Source organism: Thamnophis elegans, chromosome 4 (genome assembly GCF_009769535.1).
Source record: "Thamnophis elegans isolate rThaEle1 chromosome 4, rThaEle1.pri, whole genome shotgun sequence".
NCBI classification, from domain to species: Eukaryota; Metazoa; Chordata; class Lepidosauria; order Squamata; family Colubridae; genus Thamnophis; species Thamnophis elegans.
In genome coordinates, this window is record NC_045544.1 from 137,027,469 (window position 1) to 137,053,113 (window position 25,645).

Genomic DNA, 25,645 nt, shown 5'->3' on the forward strand with positions numbered 1-25,645 from the left:
TTTTAACTCTATAAACTATTTTCCATATTTTACTCATCTACTTTTATATCTCATTTTTTAATTTATCCCCTAACCATTGATATCCCATTTGATAGAGAGAGACAATTGCCTTGATTTAATTTACAGCTTCCTCTTTTATTTCAGAGGCTGCTGAAGGTTAGTTGCATTTAACTTGGGGGCGCGGGGGCGGGGGGGGGGGGAAAGGTGCAGAAAAGAACTTTATAAAAGAGGGGAAGGGGGTGTCGAAGCGATACAGATGCCGATCTGTGGCTTTCGGAGCTATTTTCTGCAGCATCCGAAGACTAAACCAGACTCCAGGCTGGCCATCAAATCAAACCCACACCCTAAACGAGGTGCCAAGCCACAAGAGGAATTTGCGTCAACTGGGGAATTACAACCAAGGAGAAGAACTTCTAATTATAGGGTCTGGAAGCGGAAGCCGTGAGTGAGTGATTACTGAGTTGAGGCCCTGCTCTATGTTTACTCCAAGGCTTCCTCTCTCCTCTTCTCCCTTGATGGATGAGGTTGCCCCCCCCCCCCCCCCCGTTTCCACCAAGGGTGGGGATTGAAGTTGCTGATGAGACACAGAGAGGTTTCCAGCACCGGGCGGGCGGGAGATGGTCTGGCTTCTGTGGCCATGTAGTAACATAAGTCTTTTCAACTAGGCGTCAGTTGGTTAGACCGAAGAAGGCCAAATTAGAGGGTAGGAAATCTCAGCTGGGCCCTTTGCCGTCAAAAGGGAAGAACAAGAGTGCGGGAGAGAAAACAGAGGAAGCCAACCGACCCCCAGCTCCAAGCATCGTCTCCGGGACGTCCTATTTATAACACCTCTCTAACAGCCGGACTGCAGAGGGGAGATTGGTGTCAGCAGGAGGAGAAAAGGCCTCGCCCTAGATTTACACTGCCGAGAACGTGCTCATTTGGGGAATAAGTACACAGGCGACTCTGCCCTTCGGTGGCCACTCAGGGCGAGAGTCAAGAGTTCAGTGTGTCCCAAGCTTTCTGGAAGGAGGCATCTCAAAGTGATCCTTTTCAAACGCTGCCTTGGGACACGGATGAAGATGGAATCACGGGGCTGGGAAGGGGTTCTGAGCTAGGCTTCCCTAAACCACAAAGCAGATTCCTTGTCCCGACAAAACCCCTTTTATTAAGCTCATGTGAATTCCTCTCATTCACATCCAGCAAAGTCCCAGCAAAGAGTCTTTCAAGAGATTTCACAACTACAGACCTTTGTCAGGCTTGGAGAGCTGCCAGGCTGATATCTTCCAAACGCCACTCTGTAGCAAACAATACTTGGCAAGAAGTCAGGAAGAGATCTTCACCCTAATGAATGGAGCTAATTGTCTCCTGAAAACTCCCCTCCCCTTTCGCTCCTCTTTTATTCCCTATGGGAGGGGCCATTCAGCGTCCACCTGTGGCTTTACTCCTGAGTCGGCTCTTGTTCCTTAGCTGTTCCCTTCTCCTGGAAGCTCTGCGCATGCGCACACTGGGAACAGGCTCCAGCTCTTTGTCTGCCTCACTGATGTCTGACTCTGAAGGCAGCTGATAATTGGCATATGGCCCTGGCTCCCTCTCTGCCTCCGACACAGAGCCCTCATCAGAGCCTTCCCCAGACTCCGGGACTGGCCCATGTTCCTCCCCAACTTCCTCACTGTCCGAATTTGCTGTCAGATCCACTGGCTGGTGGTGGGCTAATACAGAAAGGTCCTTGGAGATCTTCTAGTCCAGTGATGGCGAACCTTTTTTGGCTCGCATGCCAAAAGCGGGCGAGTGCAGGGGGGTCATGCGCGGGTATGCCACCTATAATGCAATGCGCACGGCCCCAGCATGCATTCACACATTACCAGCACACACACCCCATTTTCTGCATGCTTTTTTCACCCTCCCCAGGCTCCAGAGGCTTTATAGGAGCCTGGGGAGGGCAAAAACAGCCTTCCCTCCCCCCCCCCCAGGCTTCAGGAGCTTCCCTGAAGCATCTGGAGCGCAAATACCCGGCCCTATGGGCAAACCCAAAGTTCAGGAATGGACTTCTGGTTTGCTCATAGGGCTGGTTTTAGCCCTCCGGAGCCTTCGGGGACCTTCCAGGAGGCTTCCCTGAAGGCTCCAGGGGGCAAAAAACGACCCTACAAGCAAACCGGAGGTCACTTCCAGTTTGTCTGTAGGGCTGTTTTTAGTCCTCCATAGCCTTCAGGGACGTTCAGGAACTTCCCTGAAGGCTCCAGAGGATGAAAAACGGCCCAACAGACAAACCGGTTTGCTCATAGGATCTTTTTTCACCCTGCGGAGCCTTCAGGGAAGCCTCCTGAAGGCCCCTGAAGGCTCCGGACAGCTAAAACCGGCCCCACAAGCAAAACGGAAGTACGTTTCTGAACTTCCAGGTTGCCCGTAGGACCAGTTTTTCGCACTCTGCAGGGCGAAAAATTGCCTCAAAAGAAGGCTGAAGTCAACTGGCCAGCGCGCGCATGTGTGCTGGACAGCTAAGAGGGCAACACCTTGCGAGCCCTGACAAATGGCTGCGCATGCCACCTGTGGAACGCATGCCATAGATTCGCCGTCATGGTTCTAGTCCAATCCATTCACCCAAGTAAGGAGTCTTTACAGGTAGTCCTCGACTTACGACCACGATTGAGCCCAAAATTTCCATTGCTAAGCAAGGCAGTTCTGAGTTTTGTGCCATTTTACGAGTTTCCTTGCCAGAGCAGTTAAGTGAATCACTGCGGTTGTTAAGTTAGGAACACAGTTGTTAAGTGAGTCTGGCTTCCCCATGGACTTTCCTTGTCAGGCGAATGGCGATCACATGACCCTGGGACGCTGCAACCATCATAAATAGGAGCAGTTGCCAAGCGTCCGAATTTTGATCACGTCGCCATGGGGATGCTGCCCCGATTGGAAGTGTGAAAAATGGTCATAAGTCGCTTTTTTCAGTGTTGTCATAACTTCAAACGGTCACTAAACAACTGATTGTAAGATCAAGGATTACCTGTATACAATCCCAGACAAATGATCGTCTAATCCGGGGGTGGGTGGGTGTCAAACTCGATTTCATTGAGCGCTGGAGCACAGTTATATTTGACCTGGGGGCGGGGAGTGTCAGGGGCTCCTGTAGTGGCCTGAGTGCTCTGCCAGCAAAAACGGGCTTCCAAGCTCCGTTTTCGGCTGCGATGCTTCCTGCAACCCTCTGCCAGCGAAAACGGAGCTCCGGAGAGCTGCCCGCAGCCCTCCTGAGCTCCGTTTTCACTGGCAGAGGCACCACGGGTCCTTTGCTGTTTCCAGGGCAGCCCCATGGGCCAGATCTAAACACCCCGGGGGCCGGATCCAGCCTCCAGTCCTTGAGTTTGAGACCCCTGGTCTAATCTTGACTTGAAAACCTCCAGGAATGGAGCACCCAAAACTTCCAGAGGCAAACTGTTCCACTGATTGATTGTTCTCACTGTCAGGAAATGTCTCTATTTCAAGCTTGGATCTCCCTCTGAGCAGCTTCCATCCGTTGCTTCTTGTCTTGCCTTCAGGTCCTGAAGAGGGTTGACACCACCACCCCGCCCTTCTCTGTGACAGCCCTTCAAGTGTCGGAAGACAGCTATCGTGTCTCCTCTAAGTCTTCTCTTCCTGAGGCTAAAAACATTGCTAGTTCCTTCAGTTGTTCATCGTACGATTTAGCCTCCAGACCCCTCATCATCTCTGTAATGCTACGGAAGTACTCAAAATTAATTGTGTTAGCAACGAGAAGTTCGCCATCAGCCCCAAATTCTCATCCACAGAAGCCGACACCTCTTCGTGAGTGGCTGTTTTAGCCTGGGTCGCTGGTCATCTGCCACATTTCTGCTCTCAGTGCATTGGGGACATTGAGATCATTTCTGATGCGGAATTATCTAATTTTGGAAGACAGATGCTCAAGCGGGGAAAGAAATGGAGTTTGATGAGTGGATTGTGCAAAAGGCAGACAGTTCTTCTCCCGATATATGATGAATTTAGGGCCTTGCTTTGCAATGTAGTTAGACTGTTTTGCCGGTTTCAGGGGTGGCTTGGTACAAAGAAAGACCAAATCCAGGTATTTGCCTCCGTAAGATTTATGTGTTTACTAGATGATAATCTGGCATTGCCCAAGTATTTATTTATCCTAATCCTGTGATGGCGAACCTATGGCATGTGTGCCAGAAGTGGCACGCAGAGCCCTCTCTGTGAGCATGTGTGCCATTGCCAGCAGCTCTTCTGGTTTCTGCCATGTACATGCATGTCAGCCAGCTGGTCTTAGTGGGTACCAGAGTGCTGGAAAACGGATGGAAAATGGCCTGAAAAATGGATAAAACCAGGCCATTTGGGGGGCTGTTTTCCCAGGCCTATTTCAGGCCATTTTGGACCATTTTCCAGGTCTTTTTTGGGCTGCTTTTGGACCATTTTTCAAAAACAACCCCCAAAACAGCCTGAAAAACGGTCAAAAATCAGGCAGGTGCATGCCAGCCAGCCAGCTGGTCTTCACATTTCCAGTGCCCTGGTGTGTGCGAAGACCGGCTGTTCCAGTTAGGGCACTCGGTGCCAAAAAGGTTCACCATCGTTGTCCTAATCCATACATTTGTCCTCAAAAATAATCCCAGACCAAATGTAATTTCTAATGTTGGATTTTCCCCCTTACCAAAGGGAACCCCCTTGTGGAGTACTGTGAAGCTGTTACTGTGACAACCCTTCATATAGTACTAGCTGGACTGTGCTTTGCTACAAAACCATGTGATCGGGCCAGCCCGCAAGCCGGATGAGTCACATGCTGGCCAGGCTCATATAAGGCAAGTGGCAGTTGGAACAGAGTTCCTTTCAGTTGGGGAGGGGAAGTAGAACATCTAACTCCTTAACATCGACACATGTTTTAATATAATACTGTATAAGAAATACTGATGATCTGATGGTCATTTTGAAAAATCCTTTCTTAGCGAGCACCTAGAAGCCAAGAGGAATCTACGTGCCAAATTCCAAGTTTGTGGGCTTTATGGTTCTGCAGATTTCATGATGAGTGAGTGATAGTTGGCTTTTACAATAGATAGATGATAGATAGATAAGATGAGATAGATTCATATTAATTCATATAATAGGTTGGCGGGTAGGAATGCAAGTATATTATTTGTATACGGGTAATCTTTGACTTACAGCCATTTGCTGAGTGACTGTTCGAAGTTACAATGGCACTGAAAAAAATGAACCATGACCATTTCTCATACTTATGACCGATGCAGTATTCCCACAGTCACGTGATCAAAATTCAGAGGCCAGGCAACTGGCATGTTTCGTGACGGTTGCAGTGTCCTAGGGTCATGTGATCCCCTTTGGCCACCTTCCGCTAAGCAAAATCAATGGGGGAGCCAGATTCACTGAACAACGGCATTACTAGCTTAAGAACTGCAGTGATTCACTTAACAACTAGGGCAAGAAAGGTTGTGAAATGGGGCAAATCTCAGTTAACAACTGTCTCACTTAGCAACAGAAAATTTGGCCTCGGTGATCATATATCTGAGTGCGTTCACTTTCTGAGTGTATTCCCTTTCCTTTTCTACCAATTCTGCCAACGTGCCAAGACACATCGACGCCTATCCAAAACAGCGAGTTCATTGCAATGTTAGTTTTATACCGTGTGATATGTTCAAAACAGCAGAAGAGGGCTTATTAAATCTGTGAGGCTCCCCAACAGTCTTGGCGAGGTATTTTTTTCCCCCTGCCAGCGGACTCTGATAAATGAGAAAAGACTTCTAAGGCAGAAAATTCCAATTTAGATTTCTTTAACGATTAACCCTGGACCACCATCGTATTTCAATAGACCACATTTAACTAACCAGAGGAATTTCGGCTCTGTTAAAGGTGCAGTCAGCCGTCTTCGGGGGGCACACAGTTTAATCTGTTTTACTGCAGGCCGAACATTAATTTTCCATGTTATTCAGGGATGGAAAAGCTCTCTCCGAGCCAAAGAAGGAATTGCTATTTAAAATGTCGATGTGTTGCATTTCACAAGTCTTGGCCAGCGGGGGTGTGACGCCTGTTGATGGGAAGATAAATTATTGACCAAATTACAATGAAGAAAAACGGGCATTTTTTGAACGTTGGGTTTTTCGGCGACCGAAGGAGGTTTAATCTCCCAGTTGTACAAGTTGCTTCACCTTTGCAACAGAGCAAGCCATCTGTTGTGGCCCACCAGCAGAGCTGGCAGCACATTCAGACAGTGAGGAGGTTGGAGAGGAGCATGGGCCGGTCTTGGAGTCTGGGGAAGGCTCTGAGGAGGGCTCTGTGTCGGAGGCAGAGAGGGGGCCAGAGTCGAATGCCAGTTATCAGCTGTTTTCGGAGTTGGAGATCAGTGAGGCAGAAGAACAGCTGGAGCCTGTTCCCAGTGTGTGCATGTGCAGAGTTTCCAGACGAAGGGAACAGCTAAAGAACAGGGGTTGACTTGGGAGTTAGGCCCCAGGTGGGCGATGAATGGCCCCTCCCAGAGGAAATAAAAGAGGAGCCAAAGGGGAGTGGAGTTTGCAGGAGACAATTAGTTCGCTTCATTGGTTTGTGACCCTCCGAGACTCCTTGCCAAGTTTTGCGGAGATCGCCCTGTCAGCTCTCCAAGCCAGATGAGGTCTGTGACTGTAAATCCTCCCTTGAGAGACTTTGCTGGATGTGAATGAGCAGAATTCACAGCAAATTAATAAAAGGGTTTTTGTCAGGACCAGGAATTTGCTTCAGGCTCTTGGAAAGCCTCGGTCAGAACACCAGGCATAAGACGGTTATTCTAAAAGTTTCCATGTCAGCCCCGCTCCAAACCCAAATCCCAAACCGCTTTTTAAACGCCTCAAGTTTAAATAGCAGCCCGAGGAGTTGGCGTAAGAATGATCACAAGAGTTCAAACATATGACTTTATGCCAAGCTTAGGACCTACCCATCAATCCGCCCCCACCTTTTTTCTCCCCTTCCGTCTCCAATTCTTGAAGAGGGCTTGGATAAGTCCCTGCTGTTTTCTTGGCAATTTTGTTTTTCCAGAAGTGGTTTGCCATTGGCTCTTTTCTAGGGCTGAGAGAAGGTGGCTGGCCCAAGGTCTCCCAGTGTAGGAGATAATCAGGCTGAGCCCGGGGGAGGGATCAAACACATCATCAGTCTTGAGTCTCTGCGTGTCCACTAGAGATCTAAATCCAGCCCACCTTGAATTCCATGGATTCTTATCGACCGCCAATTCGCTTTGACCATTAGTAGTTCAGATTCTTGTAGAGAGCTTAAGCCTGCAATAAGCTTACACAGGTAGTCCTCAAATCACGACCGCAATTGAGCCCCAAATGTACGTTGTTATGTGAGATATGTGCTAAGTGAGTTTTACCCCATTTTACGCCTTTTCTCACCACATTTGTTAAGTGATTTGCTGCAGTTGTTAAGTTAGTAATCCCATTGTTAATTGAATCTAGTTTCCCCATTGACTTTGCTGGTCAGAAGGTCACAAAAAAGGATCCTGGGACACTGCAACGGTCATAAATGTGAACCGCTTGTCAAGCATTCAAATGTCAATCATGTGACCACGGGAATGCTGCAACGGTCACAAAGGTGAAAAATGGTCACCTTTTTCTGTACCATTGTAACTTTGAACCGTCACTAAATGAACTGTTATAAGTTGAGAACTACCTGTACATTCATCTGAACTGCCTGGAAGCCTCATTTCCCATGCTTGATGTCCAGCTGGCTTTGGGCTGAAGGCAGGACTAGAACTCACAGCCTCCCAGTTTCTAGTCAGATGATGAACCTATGGCATGGGGCCCACAGGTGGCACGCGGAGCCATTTCTGAGGGCACGCGAGGCATTGCCCTGTCAGCTCCAGCACGCATGCGTGCGCTTGATTTTCAGCTGTTTTTCACCCTCTGGAGATTTTCAGCCTCCAGAGGGCAAAAAAACACCCAACGCACAAACGGGAAGTTCCGGAACGGACTTCCAGTTTGTGTGTTGGGCTGTTTTTCATCCTCCCCAGGCTCCTAAAAATCCTCTGGAGTCTGGGGAGAGCAAAAAATGGACCGACCAGGCGCACTGGAAGTCGGAAAACGGGCTGTTTTCGCCCTCCCGAGGCTCTAAGAAAGCCATGTGCAGGTCAGCGCAGGGTGGTGGTGGTCAGGAGCGCATGCACAGGAGTTATGGCATGGGGGACATTAAATTACGGGGGTGGGCATGTGAGCAGGCGAGCGCATGCTTTTGGCACCCGAGGCGAAAAAGGTTCCCCATCACTGGCTTAACTGGCTCTCATCATCAACCCTTCCTTGACAAAATTCCTTTGCAGAGGCATGACTAGCAATACATCCATCAGGTTCCGCTGTTACCTGAGGATATGACAGAATAACTCCAGCACCTTGCAAATATGAGCCGCGGTGGCACAGTGGTTAGAGTGCAATGCTGCAGGCTGCTACTGCTGATCACCGGCGGCCAGCAGTTTGGCAGTTTGAATCTCGCCAGGCTCAAGGTTGACTCAGCCTTCCATCCTTCCGAGGCAGGTCAAATGAGGACCCAGATTGTTGGGGGCAATTGGCTGACTCTGCAAACTGCTTAGAGAGGGCTGTAGAGCACTATGAAGTGGTGTATAAGTCTAAGTGCTATTGCTATATAACGATATGTGCTCTGTGTCAATGGTACTATTAGGGGAAGGAGTGGCAGAACCTCGGGCAGTGTGAAAAGGAGAATCAGCTTAGAATCCCTACGTAGCCACAAATAAACCCAGTCCAACGTCCCTTGAATTCCATCGATCCTTACCTAGCACCGAAATAATGCTGACCTTTACTTGACAAGATTCCTTTGCAGAGGCATCACTAGCAATACATCCATTTAATTGGATCTTCATGCGTGGACCTGATAATTTTGTGCCTGTTAGGTAGTAGCAATAGCAATAGCAGTTAGACTTATATACCGCTTCATAGGGCTTTCAGCCCTCTCTAAGCGGTTTACAGAATCAGCATATCGCCCCCAAGGTCTGGGTCCTCATTTCACCCACCTCGGAAGGATGGAAGGCTGAGTCAACCTTGAGCCGGTGAGATTAGAACCGCTGAACTGCAGATAACAGTCAGCTGAAGTGGCCTGGAGTACTGCACCCTAACCACCGCGCCACCTCGGCTCTTCGGTAGGGTCATCTACTGTATACATCTCTCAACCTCTGCTATGATCAACCTTTTGACAATGGGGGTATTGGCTTCTGCACCTGGGATGTAGAAGCAAAGGACACTCCCCAAATGCTTTGGTGACTTTGGACCAGTCAGTGAGTTATAGTCCTGCCTTAGATATGAAAGCCGGTTAGGTGACTTTGGGCCGATCATCAGCACATGGTAAGTTCCAGTACTTCTTAAGCATGAAGGCTGGCAAGATGACCTTGGGCAAGTCACTCTGTCTCAGTCCACGCCACCCCAACAAGGTTGTGGTGGGGAAAATAGGAGGAGGAAGGAGTATGTAGCTAAAGGTGGGATAAAAATCAAATAAATAAACCCATGACTAGTGGGGTCGTTGTTTCAAATATTCTGCATCTCCTTACCTAAATTTCAATTCAATTTTAATTTCAATTTATTGGTATTTGTATGCCGCCCACTTCCAGAGGACTCTGGGCGGCTTACAGAAACAAGGGAATTAAAATTTAAAAATAGAAGTAAATCATTTTAAAAATTACGCAGCATACATACACTTAAAATGGGCTGGATGCTGATCAACAGCCCCAGGCCTGCCGGAAGAGCCAGGTCTTAGTGGCTTTACGGAAGGCCGGAAGAGTAGTGAGGGTCCAGATCTCTACGGGGAGATTGTTCCATAGGGCCGGGGCAGCAACAGAGAAGGCCCTCCCCTGGAGAAACAGAATAACAATGAGGGGGCAAAAAGAATCGGTGAGAACAGGAGCAACTCCCGACTTCCCCCTGTCTTCCCCATTGACTTTCCTAGTAGGAAATTGGCAAGCAACATTGAAAATGTTCACCATGTGACTGAAGCAGCCACAACTTTTGTCAAATTTCAATCCCACAGGAGTCACGGGAGTCCTGGATTTTGGGCACATTCTGTAAATTAGTCCATTTGAGGTTCATTGGTTCAAAAACAAGTTGTGCTTTCGTCCAACTGAAGATTACAAACAAAGAGACACGAGAATTTTATTAGCGTCTACACTCTGCTGACCGACTGTATCGCAAACCCTTTTACAATAATCCTTTCCAACATTCCACTGATTGGAAAGAATAAAAAGGTTATTATTTTTCCAGAAAAGAGGGTGGGGGGGAGGAACACAGAGAGTTGATTCTATTCACACCAGTGCGGCTGAGCGAAAGAAACTATGAAAGAAATGCTAGTGGCAAACAAGAACTTATGTTTATCTCCTGCTGTACTAATGTTTAACTCACATCGTAACATTTATAGCTCCGGGTTAAGCTTTGGCATTAAAAATTGAAAGCTGAAATATTGCTTCTGCCACTGGAAGTAGTAATCAGTCTACTCCAGCTGCAGTTCTACAATACAAGCACAAAGAATTTACAAGGAGCCTCTCCGTTATACTGTCAAATTCACCCAGAGTTCATGGAGAGCGGTTAGTCGTGACTGGCTTCAAATTGGCATTTAACCACCGGCCTACAACAGCTAGGATAATGATGGAAAAGTTGGTTTTTTTTTCAGGCAGGGATGATACTAAGCTGGCAGGAATAGCCAACACCCTAGATGATAGGCTTAAGATCCAGGGGGATCTTGACAAACTTGAAAACTGGGCTCAATCTAATACAATGAAATTCAATGTAGAGAAAAGTAAAGTCTTACACTTAGGCAAGGAACACCCAAAGTACACATATAAACTGGGTGAAACCAGGCTTAACAGTAGTCACTGGGAGAGGGATCTTGGGAGTCTTACTGGACAACCAGCTAAATAGGAGCCAGCCATGTGCGGCAGCAGCCAAAAAAGCCAATGCAATCCTAAAATGCATTAACAGAGGGATACAATCAAGATCAAGGGAGGTACTAACACCACTCTATAAAGCCTTAGTAAGGCCATACCTAGAGTACTGCATCCAGTTTTGGTCACCACACTATAAAAAAGATGTTGAGGCTCTAGAAAGCATGCAGAGAAGAGCAACCAGGATGACGAGGGAACTGGAGTCTAAAACATACGAAGAACGGTTGCAGGAACTGGGCCTGGCTAGTCTAGTGAAGTGAAGGACCTGGGGAGACAGGATAGCAGTCTTCCAATATTTGAGGGGCTGCAACAGAGAGGAGGTGGCCAAGCTATTTTCCAAAGCACCTGAAGGCCAGACAAGGAATAATGGATGGAAACTGAACAAGATTCAACCTGGAAATAAGGATACATTTTCTGACAGTGGGATCAATAAACCAGTGGAACAGATGTTGCCTTCGGAAGCTGTGGGAGCTTCATCATTGGAGGCTTTCAAGAAGAGATGGACAGCCATCAGTCAGAAATGGTGTAGGGTCTCCTGCTTGGGCGGGGGCTGGACTAGATGACCTACAAGGTCCCTTCCAACTCTGTTAATCTGTAATCTGTAAAACCATCCAGATATTGAGAGAAATGTGAACATTGCTCCCTTCCAGAAAGACTGCAGCTAAGTCAATCCCATTGACGTAGAAGTAAATCAAAAATGAAAATTTCAGTAAGTTTGTGGGCTCTGCCAAAAAAGCCTGGATCCTTTCACGATCAGCTCAGGGTGGAAAATTTTGCTTTGGGTACCGAGCTGACATTTTTAACCCTCGCTTGCAAGGCCATGCAACACGTCAGAATTGCCAGAAAATTAAATGAGTATATTCCACTTGCAATGCAAACCACATCATGTGTTCCAGCTCTGCAGACCTACCAAGGAGAAAAATCACGTGAAGTATTAGTACCGCTTTTTAAAGCCTTAGTAAGGCCACACCGGGAGTCCTGCGTCCAGTTTTGGTCACCACATTACAAAAAAAAACCGTTGAGACTTTGGAAAAAGTGGTGGTGGTCATGCCAAAAATCAAAAGAATATTGGCAGAAAATCCAAAAGTGGCTGATAGTGATAAACGAAGAGGAAATAGAATTCACACCGGAACTATTTCTTTGGGGAATTATAAATAATAAATATAACACGGGGGTAATTTACTTAACAATGCATATTATTACGGCAGCAAGAATGGTCTTTACCCAAAATTGGAAAAACAGGAAAGCTACACAGGAAGGGGAAATAATTAGGAAAATTTTGACTTGTGCTGAAATGGATAAATTGAGGTGGGAATTGAAGAATAAAGACGAATCAAAATATGATAAGATCTGGGATAAAGTTTTATCGATGGTTGGAACAAAAAAAGGAAAGACTCAAAATAAGCAATGGCTAAGATTCATAGAGTGGAGACTAGAATTATGTATGAAACTATAATAGTGAAAGTGTATAAGAGAAACACAAAGCATTATGGTTGGAAATACAATATTTCTATATTTGTAAATATGGAACAGATCAAATGTTAAAAAGCAGGGTGGTTACATTGTATAACTTTGTTTCTTAGCATGTATGGCATAGATTTTGCTAGGACAGTTATACTGTGTCCAATGTTTTAATTTGGGTTCAATAAAAAAACTTTTTTAAAAAATGGAAAAAGTGCAGAGAAGAGCAAGTAAGAGGTTTAAAGGTCTGGAGACAAAAACATATGAAGAATGATGGCGGGATTTGGGTTTGACCAGTCTAGAGAAAAAAAAATACTTAGGGGGAGACATGATAGAAGCATTCCAATATTTGAAGGGCTGCCATCAAGAAGAGGTGGTCAACTTATTCTCCAAAAAGCAACTGAAGGCTGGATGGGAAACTAATCAAGGAGAGAAACAACCTGGAATTAAGGAGAAATTTCCTGGCAGTGAGGACAATTAATTGGTGGAACGGCTTCACTCCAGAGGTTGTGAAAGTCTCCATCACTGGAGACTTTCAAGGAGAGGCTGGACAGCCATTTATCCAGGACCATGGGTGAAATTCAGCAGGTTCTGACAGGTTCTGGAGAACCAGGAGCAGAAATTTTGAGTAGTTCGGAGAACCGGCAAATGCCACCTCCGGATGGCCTCAGAGTGGGGTGGGAATGGCGATTTTGCAGTACCCTTTCCCTGCCACGCCCACCAAGCCACGCTCACAGAACTGATAGTTAAAAAAAAAAATGAAATTCACCACTGTCCTGCATGGTATGAAGTCTCCCGCTTGACTGGGGGTGGGTGGGTGTTGGACTAGACCTCCAAGGTCCCTTCCAACTCTATCATTCTATGTTCTATGTACCTTCCTTCCTTGCCAAGCTGGATCTCCAATGCTCTGCCACAAACGCAGCTCTCTCTCTCTCTCCCCCTCTCTCTGTCCCTCTTTCTCTCTCTCTTTTTCTCTCTCTCCCTTTTCTCTTTCTCTTTCTCTCCCCTCTCTCTCTTCCTCTCTTTCTCCCTCTCTTTCTCTCTATCTCTTTCTCCCCCTCTCTCTTTCTCTCTCTCTCGCTCTCTTTCCCTCTCTCTCCCTCTCTCTGTCCCTCTTTCTCTCTTTCTTTTTCTCTCTCTCCCTTTTCTCTTTCTCTTTCTCTCCCCTCTCTCTCTCCCTCTCTTTCTCCCTCTCTTTCTCTCTCTCTCTTTCTCCCCCCCTTTCTCTCTCTGTTTCTCATTTGCCACTTTGATACAGGTGGGATGCAAACCGACAAACCAACAATTCCTCAGCGATGCCTATTGTTCTGCCTGACAGTCCTGCAACCTTAAAATCTTCAGGTATACAATTGGTGACTTATAAACGCTTCTTGTTTGAAACGGAGCCTTTTCTCGGCCACCTGCCTTAGAGGCCGCAAGTGCCCAGTCCTCATGGAAAACCGGCCCGTACCTTTTAATAGCCAACCATAATTGGGATTTTCACTGCAAAGCTACAAAGCAAACTCCCCCATTTTTTTTTCTAATTTCAGTCACTTGCGCCTACAAATCTATTGAAATCTAGATTGTACAAAACGGCTTCTCGGGATTCAAACACAGGCCTGCCAAAAGCTTTTTTTAAGAGTTCTAAATTCCTCATTCGGACTTGAAATTAAACAGGCTCCTTCCGGGTTTTACGACAAAAGGGGCAGTTTTGCTCAGAGAAAAGCGAGCAAATTCGGTTCAATTTCAATTCAGTTCAATTCAGCCTTTGGAGTCACCCCAGGTCTGCCTCCCCTGCCTTAGCTACAAGCCTTGAGTAACGGGTATTCCTCAACTTACAGCCATTCATTTAGCGTCCATTCAAAGTTACAACGGCGCTGAAAGAAGTGACTGATGACCACGTTTCACTCTTCCGACGGTTGCAACATCCTGGTGGTGACGTGATCAGATTTCAGATGCTTAGCAACTGGCATGGATTTGTGACGGCTGCAGTGTCCCGAGCTCATGTGGTCCCTTTTTGTGACCTTCTGACAAGCAACATCAGGATTCATTAACCATTGTGTTACTAACTCAACAAGTGAAGCAATTCACTTAGCCAGTGTGGCAAGAAAGGTCGTAAAACGGGGCAAAACTCACTTCACAGCTGTCTGGCTGAGCAACATAAATTTGGGGATCCGTTACGGTCATACGAGGACTGCCTATCGTGCAGAAAAAGTTAATTTGCCAGCATTATCCACATTTCCCTTCGACGCACCACAGCTCCCAAGGCACATACAGCTCCTGTGAGAAGCAATGAGCTCTTTGCATCATATTGAATGGATTGAAAAATGGCCAATGTAACCACTGGACAAGGAACTTGGGGGAGGAAATGATGGCACACGGAAGATAGCGATGGGAAGCTCAATTGCACCATCCCCCCATTCATCCCCCTCCGGTTCTTTTCCCTGGCTGACTAATTTGCAAAGGCAGTGGGGCGATCCTTATCAGAGGATTCGATTTTATCTCCAGAGGGAACGGGAGCAGATGGGAAAACACACCCAGTGGGGCAGACTTTGAGAAGATGGATATGCTGACACGGAAGTGGAAACAAAAGTGCACACACACCCAGGTTGTTCATCCGACATTCAACGTCAGGCTGTAAATTCTAGTTCTGTCCTAGTCTTGAAAGTCACCTGGGTGACTTTAGAGCCATTCATCAGGAGATGATGACTTCTAGTTCCGCTTTAGCCGTGAAAGCCAGCTAGGTGATTTTGGGCCAATCACCTGGAAATGGTGAGTTCTAGATTTGTCTTAGCCATGAAAGCCAACTAGGTGACTTTGGGCCAATCACCTGGAGATGGTGAGTTCTAGATCCACCGTAGGCATGAAAGCCAGTTGGGTGACTTTGGACCAATCACCCGGAGATGGTGAGTTCTAGTTCCTCATTAGCCATGAAAGCCAGCTAGGTGACTTTGGGCCAATCACTTGGAGATGGTGAGTTCTAGATCCGCCCGAGGCATGAAAGCCAGCTGGGTAACTTTGGGCCAATCACCCGGAGATGGTGAGTTCTAGTCCTGCCTTAGCCATGAAAGACAGCTGGGTGCTTTGAACCAGCCCAACTCACCTCACAAGGTAGTGGTATTTGTAGGGAAAAGCGGAGGAGGAAGGGATGTTGGATATGTCTGCCGTTTTCAATTATGTGTAAAAAATAATAACAACAACAAAGGTAGGATATAAATAAATAAAATACATTAAAATATCCCAAAGCAAGCCATGGCAATATGTATGCTTTTTCATGTCCACATCCCCCTTTATTCTCCTCCATCTATGGCCCCTTTCAAAAACTGGAACCAGTTCTCCTAACATCACCCCAAAGTCCACATGGTGAGTTTTTCTTTTTAAATCAGCTGTGTGATTTACAGATGATGCAGGCAGTGTGAGAGGAAACAGAGGGCAAAGAGATTCAGCAACAATTGTTTGCAATGCCTGATGGTTCTGCCCTATCCATACAATCCCCTGGTCCAGTTCATGGTGCTGAGCCAAGAGTTGCCAGTGTTATAAATGCTGCCATTAAAATGTTTGTTTTAATTCTGACCTCGGAGTCACAGCTGAATGTGAATTAAATGTGAACCAAACAAGGCAGGCAGTGGGAAATTGGAAAACAGACTCCAGGCAGCTGTTGGGCTGGCTGGCTCACAACAACAGACTTTAATTTGGCACTAGAGCCAGACACCGCACCCTGTGTGCCAAGAATAACAGAACAACAGAGTTGGAAGGGACCTCGGAGGTCTTCTAGTCCAACCCACTGCTCAAGAAAGAGACCCTATACCAGTGATGGCAAACCTCTTATCCACAAAGTGCCCAAACTGTGTGCATGCGCATGCCCAAACTGAAAGTCTGGCCCACAGAGTGCTTAGATCCGGCCCATGAGGCTGCCCTGGAAACAGGAGGCCGTCGCAGCCAAAAACAGAGCTCAGGAGCCCGTTTTCTCTGGCAGAGCGCTTGGGTCACCACAGGTGCCCCCAACACAAGTGACATCGAGCTGGCCACACCCCCCTGGCCATGCCCCCCCCTCACCAGGTCAAACACAACTCTGATGTGGCGCTCAATGAAATTTGAGTTTGACACCCCTGCTGTAATAAACTTTGTTCCCTAAACCGGTTGTCTGGTAAACTGGCAAGATTCGTCTTTCTCGCCATGTACATGTATACATCTGAACTAGACGGGGATGTTTCTCTGTGTCATATAATATATGTGGGTATTTGTACAATTTTGTATTTATTTATTTATTTGGTCATGTTTATATAGTGTATATTGGAGGTGGTGAGTCTTTGAGAGGTGTATGCGACAAGATTTCATTTTAATGTATGTCGATTAGTATACATTTGAAGTGACAGTAAAGTTATTCTAATTTCTGACCTGATAATGTTTCCGATTGCTAGCTGCCCTGAGCCTATTTTATAAACAAACAAACAAGTACCATATTTTTCAGAGTATAAGACGCACCTTTTCTGCCCGAAAAAGAGTGTGCGTCTTATACACTGAATACATCATTTCTGGCCTCCCGAAACCCTGCCCCCTTTGCAAAAATGGATGTGCAGAGGGTTTGGGAGGCTTGTAGAGTGCTCCTGGGGGCTAGGGAGGACAAAAACAAGCAAAAAACGGGCCATTTTTTTGCTCGTTTTTGACCCCCCCCAGCCCCCAGGAGCACTTTGCAGGCCTCTCAAACTCTCTGCATGCCCCATTTTTCACAAAAAGTAAGGTGTGCAGAGGGTTTGGGTCAGTGGTGGGTTTTGGGAGGTACGGCCCGGTACTGGCGTACCAGTGGCCACTGGGACCAGCGGCCACCGTACCAGAATAGTGGCTCGTTAAGCCCACCTGCCCATCTACCCACATTCCTTACTGCTTTTTGAGGGAAACGGGCCAATTATGCGCACCCGCACAGCGTACGACGCCTGTGTGACCTCTGCCGAGCAACTGGGGTGTCGCAGGGCGGTGGCATGTGCAAGCATGCGCAGCATGCGTGCCCAAGGTGGACGCCCAGCCCCGACGCAGGGTACCGGTTGCGATGGTATCTGGAACCCACCACCGGTTTGGGAGGTCTGCAGAGTGCAAAAACTTTTTTTTCTAATTTACCTCTTCAAAACCTGGGCGCGTCTTATACTCTGAAAAATACGGTAATCAGGCATAATAAGGTATGTCTTATTTATGGACTTCCCAAAAGTCACTGGAAAACCTTTTTAACAAGCAGCCCCCGTTGCTTTGGAGAGCGCTATTATACAATCTATGAAAATAGTATTTAGAGCCTGTATAATTGTTGACGGCTAAGTGCTAATGACATTATATAAACAGGCATCAAAAGTCACCACTTCATACTGTGGGGCAAAAAAGTATTTAGTCAGCCACCAATTGTGCAAGTTCTCCCACTTAAAAAGACGAGAGAGGCTTGTAATTGACATCATAGGTAGACCTCAACTATGAGAGACAAAATGAGAAAACAAATCCAGACAATCACACTGTCTGATTTGGAAAGAATATTTTTGTAAATTATGGTGGAAAATAAGTATTTGGTCAATATCAATAGTTTATCTCAATATTTTGTTATATATCCTTTGTTGGCAATGACAGAGATCAAATGTTTTCTGTAAGTCTTCACAAGGTTGACACACACTGTTGCTGGTATGTTGGCCCATTCCTCCATGCAGATCTCCTCCAGAGCAGTGATGTTTTGGGGCTGTCGCTGGGCAACATGGACTTTCAACTCCCTCCAAAGGTTTTCTACGGGGTTGAGATCTGGAGACTGGCTAGGCCACTCCAGGACCTTGAAATGCTTCTTACGAAGCCACTCCTTCGTTGCCCGGGCGGTGTGTTTGGGATCATTGTCCTGCTGAAAGACCCAGCCACGTTTCATCTTCAATGCCCTTGCTGATGGAAGGAGGTTTGCACTCAAAATCTCACGATACATGGCCCCATTCATTCTTTCCTTACACGGATCAGTCGTCCTGGTCCCTTTGCAGAGAAACAGCCCCAAAGCATGATGTTGCCACCCCCGTGCTTCACAATAGGTATGGTGTTCTTTGGATGCAACTCAGCATTCTCTCCTCCAAACACGATGCGTTGTGTTTCTACCAAACAGTTCTACTTTGGTTTCATCTGACCAAATGACATTCTCCCAATCCTCTTCTGGATTTTATTTATTTATTTATTTATTTGGAGTTTTTATATGCCGCCCAATCCCAAAGGACTCCGGGCGGCTTACAAGAAATATAAAAAACACATAACGATAAAACAATTAAAAACAACAGACACCCCTCATACATTCATTCTAGTCGGGGCCGGATCTCAACAGTGAGGTCAACAGCCCCAGGCCTGCCAGAACAGCCAAGTTTTTACGGCTTTCCTGAAGGCCATGAGAGTGGGTATGGTCTGGATTTCCGGGGGGAGCTGGTTCCAAAGAGTCGGAGCAGCCACCGAAAAGGCTCTCCTCCGAGGGCCCGCCAGCCGACATTGTTTGGCCGACGGCATCTGAAGGAGGCCCAATCTGTGGGATCTTACTGGCCGCTGGAAGGTATGTGTCAGCAGGTGGTCTCGAAGGTATCCTGGCCCTAAGCCATGTAGGGCTTTAAATAACCAACACCTTGAATTGAGTCCGGAGACCAATTGGTAGCCAATCCAGCTCACGGAGGATAGGTGTAACATGGGTGTACCTCGGCACACCCAATATCGCCCGCGCGGTCGCATTCTGAGCTAACTGCAGTCTCCGAACGCTTTTCAAGGGTAGCCCCATGTAGAGCGTGTTACAATAATCCAGCCTCGAGGTGACAAATGCTGATCATCCAAATGCTCTCTAGCAAACTTCAGACGGGCCCAGACATGTACTGGCTTAAGCAGGGGGACACGTCTGGCACTGCAGGATCTGAGTCCCTGGCGGCATAGTGTGTTACTGATGGTAGCCTTTGTTACGTTGGTCCCAGCTCTCTGCAGGTCATTCACTAGGCCCCCCATGTGGTTCTGGGGTTTTTGCTCACTGTTCTTGTGATCATTTTGACCCCACAGGGTGAGATCTTGCGTGGAGCCCCAGATCGAGGGAGATTACCAGTGGTCTTGTATGTCTTCCATTTTCTAATTATTGCTCCCACAGTTGATTTCTTCACACCAAGCTGCTTGCCTATTGCAGATTCAGTCTTCCCAGCCTGGTGCAGGTCTAAATTTTGTTTCTGGTGTCCTTCGACAGCTCTTTGGTCTTCACCATAGTGGAGTTTGGAGTGTGATTGTTTGAGGTTGTGGACAGGTGTCTTTTATACTGCTAATAAGTCAAACAGGTGCCATTAATGCAGGTAATGAGTGGAAGACAGAGGAGCCTCTTAAAGAAGAAGTTACTGGTCTGTGAGAGCCAGAAATCTTGCTTGTTTGTAGGTGACCCAATACTCATTTTCCACCATAATTTGCAAAAAAATTCTTTCCAAATCAGACAATGTGATTGTCTGGATTTGTTTTCTCATTTTGTCTCTCATAGTTGAGGTCTACCTATGATGTCAATTACCGGTACAGGCCTCTCTCATCTTTTTAAGTGGGAGAACTTGCACAATTGGTGGCTGACTAAATACTTTTTTGCCCCACTGTACATGCCACATTCCTGGGTAAAAATAGATCCTACCAGATTCAAGCAGTCAGGATGGTAAAAGGCTGGAGTTTCCAGAACATTGGCAAAAAGGTAGGCTAAGGCTAATATTCTATGTTGAAATGGCTTCACGAGTCAAAATGAATTTGGTTTTATTTATTCCATCATTTTTTAAAATGTATTTTGGACCTGCCCAGCTCCCCCAGAGAGGGACTCGTTCATTCATAGGGGACAAATCCCAGTAAAAGGACAAACCTTTGGAGGTTCTAACCCAGTGTTTCTCAACCTTGGTGACTTTAAGTCCTGTGGACTTCAACTCCCAGAATTCCCCAGCTGTGCTGGCTGGAGAATTCTGGGAGTTGAAGTCCACAGGACTTAAAGTCGCCAAGGTTGAGAAACGCTGCATCTAATCAGTGGTGGGTTTCTATTTTTTTCCTCCTACCGGTTCGCTCGTGCATGCGCAGAAGCATCCGGGCGGGTGGGTGGAGCCTCCCCCTGCTGCCACTACTGGTTCTCCCGATCCGGGCCAAACAGGGAGCAACCCACCCCTGGTTCTAATGTACAGTTTGTCTATTCCTGTCGCGGTTTGAGAAGAGACTCTGCTGGGGAATCTATGACACTTCCCACGAGGAAACCCTCACGCTAACTAACTAATGTCCAGCTCCACCTAGGCCCGTGATGGTGAAACCTATGGCACAGTGCCAGATCTGGCATGCAGAGCCCTCTCTGCTGGCGTGCACACCGTCACCCCAGCTCAGATCTCCGTGGCGGTTTCTTTCGTTAGCTTCTCTTTCCCTGCAAACGACGAAACAGAAGCTCGCAGAAGAAACAGATCTTACCTCTTGCAGCGCTGCTGGTATTGGGAGGCCGTGGTCTTTGAGTCTCCTCTGCGCATGTGCGTATGTGTGTGTTTGTACGGGGATATGCACCTTTCAGTTTGGCCATGCGTGTGCACAGAGTTTGGGCACTCGGTGGATAAAAGTTTCGCCATCACTGCCAATGTTTCTCAACGTCAGCCCCATGAAAGTGTGTGGACTTCAAGTCCCAGAATTCCCCAAGCAACATGGGTGCACAGTGTCTAGTTTCATTTACCTAATTTGGCAATGAAACATCTGCAAGGAAACAACCAAGCTCAGAGAACACCAAGGACCCCAGAATCCTCCTCCTTCTCCTCCTCCTCAGCTCCTCCTCCTTCCTCTCTTCTAGCACTGATGATGCCAAACTAGGTAACATCTAGTTACCTAGAAACATTTGCAAAAAAACCCACCAAGCTCAAAGACCACCAAGGACCCCACAGTCCTCCTCCTCCTCACCTCCTTCTATTTAGAATAGAATAACAGAGTTGGAAGGGACCTGGAGGTCTTCTAGTCCAACCCCATGCTTAGGCAGGAAACCCTACACCACTACAGATAAATGGTTATCCAAGGTGGCGCAGTGGTTAAATGCAGCACTGCAGGCTGACTGCTAGATCAGCAGTTCAGCGGTTCAAATCTCACCAGCTCAGGGTTGACTCAGCCTTCCATCCTTCCGAGGTGGGTAAAATGAGGACCCGGATTGTTGTTGGGGGCAATATGCTGACTCTGTAAACCGCTTAGAGAGGGCTGAAAGCCCTATGAAGCGGTATATAAGTCTACTGTTATTGCTATTATTGCTATAATCTCTTCTTTAAAACCTCAAGTGTTGGAGGATTCACAACTTCTGGAGGCAAGTTGTTGCACTGAGTAATTGTTCTCACTGTCAGGAAATTTCTTCTTAATTCTAGATTGCTTCTCGCCTTAATTAGTTTCCACCCACTGCTTCTTGTCCTGCCTCAGGAACTTCATAATAGGACTGACTCCCTCTTCTTTGTGGCAACCCCTGAGATATTGGAAGACTGCTATCATGTCTCCCCTGGTCCTTCTTTTCATTAAACTAGACGTACCCAGTTCCTGCAACCGTTCTTCATATGTTTTAGTCTCCAGTCCCCTAATCCTCTTTGTTGCTCTTCTCTGCACTCTTTCCAGAGTCTCCACATCTTTTTTACATCGTGGCGACCAAAACTGAATGCAGGATTCCAAGTGTGGCCTTACCAAGGCATTATAAAGTGGTATTAACACTTCAAGTAATCTTGATTCTATCCTCACCCCACTCACCCTTCTCTTCTAGCATTGATGAGGTTACTTTCAAAAAATACAGTATCTACAAAGAAAAAGCCCAACCGAGCTCAGAGAACACCAAGGAATCCACAGTTCAACCCTAAGCTGCAAATATTCTAATCTATTGCTACTTCCAGAATCCACACGTACCTCAGATTTGGGGTGGGGGTGGGGGTGGCGGCCTATATTAACTGGGGGTGCAGGCTTGTCCCTGTCATCAAACACACCATACAAGGAGAAACTGAGTTTTTTTTAAACAGGGAAATGGAATTCTCTTGATGCGACGTAGCCTCCTCTTCGGAGGAAATATGAAAAGGCCAACATTGATTGAGTAGCACTTTTAGAGCAAGCCTTAACTGGGTCATTCTTCTTGGCATGGCAAAGCTTACTTGGGAAACTAGCAGAACGGTGAAGGATTGCTAGATCTCCACACGTGGCAAACCACACCTAAGCCAACAACTCCTTCAGCCACACGTCTGATGGAACAGATGGGACCAGCCAGTTCTTCAGCTTGTTCGGTTCCTGTCTTTAAAAAGTCTTCAATAATGTATGTATGTTCAACACCACCAAAAGGCCACCTATCGAGTTCGTGCAGTCTGGACCAGTTCTACTCCAGTCACCCGTTTAGTCTGGCCTGGTTTGAGATGGAACATTTGATTCTACTGGATAGCCATTCTTTCTTGTTATCAAGATTATACACACGCGCACACACACACACACACACACACACACACACACACACACACACACACACACACAGGATTCCAGGCAGACCATCGTATGTACAACATTAATGGCTTGGAGGCCAGTTCATAAACACCTAAATCAGCCTTTTCTCCCACCCAGGCCGCTGTCCGTCCCCCCCCCGCGGCCCCCCAAATGGGGTAGATTCCTTCTGTCTGTGACAACCTCCCAATCTGCGGTCCGAGGCGCCTCTGCCTCTGGCGAACGCTTGCGGATTTACATTGGCAGGTCAGATGTGTTTTTATTGAGGTCACCGTCGCATCCTCAATGTTTGTAAACTGTTTGGGCCGTTTTAAATAAGGGGGAGGTCTTGGTTTAAATTATTTCTTGCCAAACTTCGAACAGGAGGAAACTCCTGGGAACTTTGAGATGGGCTTCTGGCACACCATGAGCTAAAGCACCTTTAGACTCACTAGGTGGTCTAAGCTAGTATTAGCAGCCTACTAGGAGTAGTAAGAACCTCAGCCTCAAGAGAACTGGGTTCTGATCGCCCCAAAGCACGGAATGATCTTGGCTAAATGCTTTACCTAACCAATTTTATAGGCTCTTGTGAAAATAATTGGCTTTATTATACTATCTTATTTGCTTTTTTTTATTTTAACATGATAGATAATTTCATCTTTTGGGCCTTTTGGACGTAAGTAAAATTGACTGATTGAATTTCGTAGCAATTAAGTTCTTTAAAATCATTGTGAGCGTGATCCCTACAGGAAACAGCAGGTTAAAATCGTTTGAATTAATACATTCATGGAGATTGTTCTGTGTTCTGCTGGGTTCATTTCCCCAAGCCAAGATTCACTTAACAGCCGGGTTACTAACTTAACACCTGCAATCATTCACTTAACAACTGTGGCAAGAAAGGTTGTAAAATGGGGCAAAACACACAACAAATGTTTCGCTTAGCAACAAAAGTCTAGGGGTGAATTGTGGTCATAAATTAAGGACCAGAAATTAGCCATTCCATTTAAGGATGGAGACTGCTTACGCACAAGCCTCATCCAGCTGAGAATAGCAATAGCAATAGCAGTTAGACTTATATGCCGCTTCATAGGGCTTTCAGCCCTCTCTAGGCGGTTTACAGAGTCAGCATATCGCCCCCCACAGTCTGGGTCCTCATTTCACCCACCTCGGAAGGATGGAAGGCTGAGTCAACCTTGAGCCGGTGAGATTAGAACCGCTGAACTGCAGATAACAGTCAGCTGAAGTGGCCTGCAGTACTGCACCCTAACCACTGTGCCACCTCGGAGAAGGGAAGGGGAGGGAAGGAAGGAAATATAGAAAAGAGAGGGGGGAAAGGAAAGAAGAAAGGAAGGAGAAGGGAATGAAAGAAAAGGAATAAAAGAGGAAAGAAAGTAAACGGAAGGGGAGGGGAGGGGAGGGAAGGAAGGGGAGCAGAGAGGAGAGGGGAATCTATTGACAATGGAATGGAATGGAATGGAAGGGAAGGGAAGGGAAGAGAAGAGAAGAGAAGAGAAGAGAAGAGAAGAGAAGAGAAGAGAAGAGAAGAGAATCTATTGACAAGGAAAGGGAAGGGAATCTATTGACAATGGAAGGGAAGGAAAGGGAAAATATAATAGTATTAAGAATAGAAAATAGAAAATAGGGAAGGAGAGGGGAGGGGAAGGAAGAGAGAGAAGAGAAGGGAAGGGAATCTATTGACAATGGAAACGAAGAGAAGAGAATCTACTGACAATGGAAGGGAAGGGAAAATAGAATAGTATTAAGAATAGAAAATAGAAAATAGGGGAGGGGAGGGGAGGGAAGAGGCAAAATGTCTGTTATTGAGGCTTCAAAGACCCCTTTCAGATGGCTTCCAGTCACTCCCAGCTGGGAAAAATTGGAGTAAAAAGGCATCTGAGTTACATGTCCAGGTTAAGCCTTAAGTGGGAAAGGATAAGTGGTATTAAATTTAGGAGACTATTGATGCAAACCTCAAGAAATCAAGTAAATTTTTTCAAGGGAGGCAGAGGCATTGTTCTTCCAATGGGAAATGACAGAGAGGAAGAACCGTCAATTATCTTACTTTTCAAATACATTAATGCCCATTTCCTACATTTATTGGCGGTGACATCTTGACCCGAAGTAAATTTAATGCTGCAGCTCTCTAAATGTGGTTATAGAAGGTGGGTGCCATCAGAAGGACCCTTCCCTTTCTCTTGCTTAATAGCCTTGGTCAAGACTCAAGTTTACCCAAACGCTTAACTCATCAGACAGATCAGGTGGTTCCCAATATATCAGCTTTCAACAACATACCTTCTGTATATGGACTTACATATTAATAAGGTAAAGGTTCCCCTCGTACATATGTGCTAGTCGTTCCCGACTCTAGGGGGCGGTGCTCATCTCTGTTTCAAAGCCGAAGAGCCAGCACTGTCCGATGATGTCTCCGTGGTCATGTGGCCACCATGACTAAACCATGAAGGTGTACGGAACGCTGTTCCCTTCCCACCAAAGGTGGTTCCTCTTTTGCTACTTGCATTTTTTAACCTGCTTTGGAACTGCTAGGTTGGCAGAAGCTGGGAGAAGTCACGGGAGCTCACTCCCTTACGCGGTGCTAGGGAGTTGAACCACTAAACTGCCAACCTTTCTGATCCACAAGCTCAGCATCTTAGCCACTGAGCCACCCTTTACATATTAATAGGAACATGCAAAATGTGTGCCTTCCCAGACTAAGCGGGTAGTCCAGTTGCCTGTTGAAAAAAGCGCCTGCAGGACAACTGTGTTACTAAACTTAACAACTGCAGTGATTCACTTAACAACTGCGGCAAGAAAGGTCATAAATTGGGGCAAAACTCACTTAACCTCTTTCTTAGCAGTGGACATAAGTGGAGGACT

General features: G+C 46.6%; 1 protein-coding gene across 1 annotated transcript in view; it reads right to left on the reverse strand.

Moving 5' to 3' along the window:
• The window catches only part of BCAS3 (BCAS3 microtubule associated cell migration factor), a 448,094-nt gene that overhangs the window by 265,897 nt on the left and 156,552 nt on the right, over positions 1-25,645 (reverse strand).